Source organism: Protopterus annectens, chromosome 9.part0 (assembly GCF_019279795.1).
Source record: "Protopterus annectens isolate FY-2018-M chromosome 9.part0, PAN1.0, whole genome shotgun sequence".
In the NCBI taxonomy this organism is placed as follows: Eukaryota; Metazoa; Chordata; order Ceratodontiformes; family Protopteridae; genus Protopterus; species Protopterus annectens.
The window spans coordinates 1,402,343,492-1,402,350,053 of NC_056743.1; positions in this window are offsets into that span (position 1 = coordinate 1,402,343,492).

The window sequence follows — 6,562 nt, forward strand, 5'->3', positions numbered from 1 at the left end:
TGTACTGGGATGTTGTTCTAACAACTAGTGAGTGTCTGGGTGATGAATGTGTCCACCCTTCTATTGTGACAGTGCCAAGGTGTGGTCACCAGCCCTTGTGATTCTGAGGGATCTAGATTCTTTAGGTGAAGCATAGTCATCAAATGGGTTGATAGCCTTGGATGCCAGGCACAGGTCACCTCTGGGCAAGTGGTATCTGACTAATGGGATGGAACCCTTTCAGTTGGTCAGCATAACACATATTCCTGAGACCCTGCATCCTTTGTGGATGAACTGTTGGGAGCCTTTCCAGCTGCTGAGGTGTGCCGGTTGAACATTCTAACGGGCATTGTACAATCATAGGTGTAATGAGTGATGAGTACAGGGACAATGACCTCCTGATGTAGATGTGAATGCCTTCATGATCAGGTGGCCAATGTAGAAGGTCCTATCTAACTCACAATGTGTGTGTCACAAGCGGTTACCGACAACATGGGTCCCCAGATCCCTGGTAATCCTCTGTGCTCAGTGGATTGCCACCATATGGTAGCTAGGGGTAACCTCGCTTCTTGAAGTATGACTATGCATTTGGCATTTAGCTGTAGGCCATGTCTCTGGCACCAGTTATCCATAGCTGTGAGGCCCTTCTGAGGATATCTGTGTCAGATGTGTGTCGACTATGGCACCCGGTTTGCAGTCATCTGCAAACATTGTCGATAACCCCCTGTGTTTGCTTGTACTTTTGAAATGTATATGCAAAATAGTGGACCAGGACTGAGCCCTGGGACAACACCTGTGACTGGCTGTGAGTATGACATGGCCAGCACTATGACCTGTGTGTTCTGTCCTTACAGTTTGCAACTCTGGAGTATGTATTTACATTCAAGAGCAGGTTTATCAATGATACCTGAGGGTGGTATTGTGTTGAAGGCCTTTCAGGTCCCAGTAGGTTGTATGGACTGCTTTGCCCTCATCAATGGCCTTGGTGACTGATCCTAAAATCGGCGTTTAAAGGCATGATCTGTATTTGACCAAGCAAAACTGGGTTGGATCCAGAGTATGTCACTCTATGTTATTATGTATGACTGACATCATGATCCTTCTCCATGGCTTTTGCAGATAAGGCTTGTCAAGCTAATGGGATGGTAATTACCAGGGTCAGTGAATGCACCATCCTTGTGAAGTGGGACTACAGTTGCCTTGTGCCACTACATGCATTATCCTGAGGTGAGGCTACGGTTAAACAGCTGTCCTAACTGTGTGTTTAATTCCCCAATGGGTTCATGGAGTACAGCTGGGACACCATCTGGTCCCATGGATGCTGTGTTTACTGCCTTGGAAGAGCATTTCACACCTGTGTGTCACAGGCGTTCAGGATCTACAATCCTCTGTATAGATACCTCCATGGGGGTGAGGGGGAGAAGTTAGCACCAACCTGTAGTCCATTATGTTGGCAATGTGTGTAGGTTCAGTCATCCTCACATCATTCTGAACCCAGTGTGAGCATATCTGGGAGTGTCCTCCCAGGTGTTCAACAGAGCTAAAGAAGGCCATGATTGTCTGTCGGAGTTCTTGTTGATTCCTCTGGTGAATTTCCCCTGGGTGATTTCCTGGCAGCCTGTAGGTTTTCATACAATGAGCAAGTCTTACCACACGTATTCCACTCTATCTTGTAGAGCTACCTCCAGTCGTTCTAGAGCTTGTTCATGGCTGGGGTCCACCAGACTGGATGCTTGGCTTTGGTACAAAGCGTCTCAGTTTTGTATGGGATTGCCTGACTCATGCAGTACTGTAGGTGCTGGTGGAAGGCATATGCAAATAATTCAGCGGTTTGAGTAATGTTTACCACTGCAGCTCAGGGGCCTCAAGGAGACCACAGTAGTGTTCAGAAGTGTAAATTAGGCTGAGAGAAAGGTATATGTATGTAACCGGCACCACACACAGCATTGCATGCCAATAGCAGAAGCTATTGGAGTTGTCCAAACACAGGTGTGGAACATCATAGCAATACGCCTGGATGTGCGTAATGCTAGATATATTCAGCAGGGTGGTGGATTCGATCCACGCCAGGGACCACACACATATCTGCCATGCATGGGGCAACTAGGCAGCCTCTAGTGCATCAGCTCTACCGCACCTTTCAAGCCATGGTGTGGGTAGACCAGGACAGGGTTAGCGGGTGATGTGGTAATGGCATCATGGAGTACTTCTGCCTAGGGCACCGTGCCTCTTGCGGTAAATACAGCAGTACCCACAGCCAGGCCTGTCATTGCTAGTATGCCATATCATCTATGGAAAGACATATATTCCCAGACATATGGCACAGCATAATGCCTGTCCATACATGTATACGCCGGGCAGGGTGCGGACGTGTGCGATGTCGTTACCAATGTACCGACACTGTCTTAAATCTGTGAAACAAAGTCAAGCATAGAACATCAATGTAAACAGCGGCGGAGAGCCCAATGTCCCTGTTGCTGAGCTGTTCAACCTGTTCCATGAAGTTAAATGTGTGTGTAGCAAGCGGGACTGGCTCAAATCAGCAACGGACATGTCCATTGGCTCAGTGAAACAAATGCGCAATGTTAAACCCATGTAATGTATGAGATAGGTTATAAATACCGAGGGTTAGTAATGGAAATAGGTCGATGCTGACCAGACCGTGTGCAATTACTATAACAAGATCTACAACAGGTGCGCGGCCGGTAAGCAGCGCCTGCGGTTAGGAATAATGGGGGACATGGTATCATACAGACGGACAAACCGTGCCCACGTGACTCATCTAACATCATACCGCGGTCAGGGCAGTTCGTACACTAACACAAGACCAAACCCAAAACACCACAGGAACACCCTGACAATGAAGGCCTGTATCGTGGGATATAAGCCCTGTGATCTGAACATCCTCGGTCGACATATGCATCCTGGGCCATGGCAGGAATAAGGAATGTTTAGCAAATTACCGCACCTTTCCCAGCAGGAGAATGGATGCCTGTGGCGTGTGTGTCCGTGGGGATGCTAGGATATGTAAATGTAGCTAAGTACCATGGGTATGCATAAATGAGACCGAATAGCTGCGTGTAGTGGTCACAGTAACAAATGTGAATGCAGTCCGTTTGAATTATGACTATAGAACATATACATGTAGGATATGCGTAATGCGTCCATGCTGCAAAGACTGTTACATGTATAAGGTGTAAGTGCATTCTGCCGTCCGTCAACGGATCAGAGATATGTTACGGATAGTCACAATAACACAGACCAGTAACCACACAGACCCAGTAAACATATGTAAACAGAATACGGATATGCATGTGTGCACCTGCGAACCCACAATTAGGAAATGCAAATTGTGCGTGTCGTGTGTGATCCACTCGAAGCAGGGAAGGTTAAGGAAGTGTCCTCCAGTCAACCAGACATGTCTCATAAATGTCAGCCTCTGAAACTATGGAATCCAATGTCCATGTAAGTACCATTAGAAATGTGAAACACTATGTGATGAGACAAACATAGAATGTGGATAGAATAGCATATGTGTCAGTAGTATGGATTGATGGCGGTTATGCATCAGTAACCCGACCCACTTGTCAGAAGGTGCCCCATGCAATGCGTTCAGTTGGCTCACACTTGTTGATTAGGCTGGAAGCTGGATATATGTCCAGTGTCAGCAGACGTGGAGAAATACTGAACACACAATAATAGCACAACATACCAAAGTACTCATATATGTCCAGAACAACAACAATAGAAAGTGTCTGAAAGGACTGGTTACACAGATCCCACATGACACAGATGTATGGCCAGTGGAAGTCACAATTATGGGATCAGGTCCCTAAAGTAGCAAGAAGGTCACACATGACATGTATCCAGATAGACACTGGTCAATGTAACCACAGCAAGATTAAGACCAATGCCGTACACCATGCCAGAACCTGTATTCATGGAAGGTATGGCATAGTAATTGATAATGTACACAGGTAATCCACAGACAGTAACAAAGAAAGGTATGAGACATTCACATATATATCTACACACAGTCCGGCACATATATGGAATGGACATAGATTTGTCACTTGAAAACAAGATGTAAACAACTACGGTTTATTCCATTTCATATTGATATAGTTATAATACAGTCATATTCATATGTAACATTGTGACTCATTTACATTCCTATTTATACTATGCTTTAATTGTACATATTGATTCCATACTTTGGAATTGAAACATACACATTGATATACAATATCATGATCAACACACTACATTCTAAGGTTTACTCACAACAATTATCAACTATGTTTCAATATACTGATTGTATTGACCAATACTGTAGTTATATTAACACATTGCTGTTGTATTATTGTTTCCATTAAGTAATGTATGCAAAACTGATTTGTATATGTCAAGTTATCATCAAGACTTGGAGCACTGTCCCTTAACTATGAGCAGGTTTATTGATTAATTGACTTTAAACTGACTCTGAAGGAAGTGTATAAGGGGCGACTATCAATGTATTTCAATACTCCGGATGACATGTTAGTGGGTGAAAGAGCTCAGTATCTTTTGACTGTGGAGTGTATCATTACTGTCATTGTCTGTTTTGGCCTGATATATGTTCAATAATGTCTTTTATGAAGATGACCAGGACTCAAGGTTTGCTGTATTTCCGCTTACTGGCACGGGGATGGATATGATAGGCCAAGTAATACATAATATGGGTAGTCAAACAGACATCGCGATTGGGAACATACAGCAGCAGTCAAAACCACTGGCCAGATGGACACAGTCCAACATGTTCTACACTTTACATATGCATCGGTGTCCATTGTAGGACCCAAAATTATCCATTGCAATATCAACCAGCTGCGATCGACCCAGGCGTGACAGCCGTGACTTCGGCACAGCTAGACATATGCACCACCAGCGTGTTTAAGGTTGATGACAACTGTCCATGAAATGCAGGACATATGAACAGAAATCCCCAGATTGTCATGTCCATAGAAGTGCGTCCACATCCCAGTCCCGCACACATGAAGGATGTGTAATGGGTACCGTGGAGGGTTGCAGCCATGGGATCCTGGGTATGCAGAAATGGGGCTCGGTGTTGTTTGGCAGATAATCCGTTGTCCGCCCGTGGGAGGATGTGGGTATAGCCGTGCCTTACTCCCCACTAATGATGCAAAGCATCCACCGGATAATGCTAAAAGCAGGTGTGAAATGTGTACAGCCCTATATCAGTGTCCAGTAGGCAATTCCCATGGATGGACAAGTGTACGACCAAGATGGCACCTATAACTGGAAACCTGGTGGAATTACACAGCTGCAGTAAGGCATAACACAGGAAATACAGATAGGGACTACAGTAGACACTCCCCATACAAAGTCAGACTGCGTCATCCGGACCATACACGAGCTGGCGTCACACCTCACAGCAGAGGCCAGAAACACATGGGTGACTTCAGCAATAAACACCTGTGACACAATGCTGATACACTAGGAAGCACATACAAAGTCAGACTGAATACGTAGGATATATGCCAGCAACAACGATCATGCTTCATATAACATGGGCGACATGTCACGCATATAAAGTACAATCACTTCAAGGAATCATAGGATGTTTCAACACTGGCGTTGTATGTTTCAATGAATAAATGGGGATGACATGCATGGCTGTGATATTGACAATACAGTGGCGATATGTCCCTACTGGGCCTTCTGAGGATTACTTAAAGCAGTTGCCAACCTGCAGCATTACATCAATACCATTTGGGTTAATGTAGTAGAACATGGGTTTTGTAGCACAACATATATATGGGTAGTCAAACACACATCCACGATTGGAACATACGCGGTCACAACCACTGGCCAGATGGACACAGTCCAACATGTTCTACATTTTACATATGCACATTTGTGTCCATTGTAGGACCCAAAATTTATCCATTTGCAATGCCAACCTGCTCGATCGGAGACCAAGATGATACTACAGCCGTGACTACGGCACAGCTACATATATGCACCACCAGCGTGTTCAAGGTTGATGACAACTGTCCATGAAATGCGGGACATATGCACAGAAATCCCCAGATTGTCGAGTCCATAGATGTGCATCCACATCCCATTCCCGCACACATGGAGGATTTGCAATGGGTACTGTCGAGGGTTGCAGCCATGGGATCGTGGGTATGCAGAAATGGGTGTCGGAGATGATTGGCAGATGATCCATTGTCCTGCCCCGTGGGAGGGATGTGGGTACAGAACATGGCTTACCCCCCACCAATAATGCAAATCATCCACGGAGAATGCTACATGCAGCTGTGAAATGGGTACAGCCCTACACCAGTGTCCAGTAGGCATTTCCCAAGGATGGACAAACGTATGGCCAAGATGGCACCCATAACAGCAAACCTGGTGGAATCACACAGCTGTAGTATGGCATAACGCAGGGAATACAGATAGGGACTACAGTACACACTCCACATACAAAGTCAGACCACCATGCGAATACCGGTGTACACAGCACTCAATCTGCCAGCGACAGAATGGTGATCACTCGCTTCCATACCGCGTAACAAAT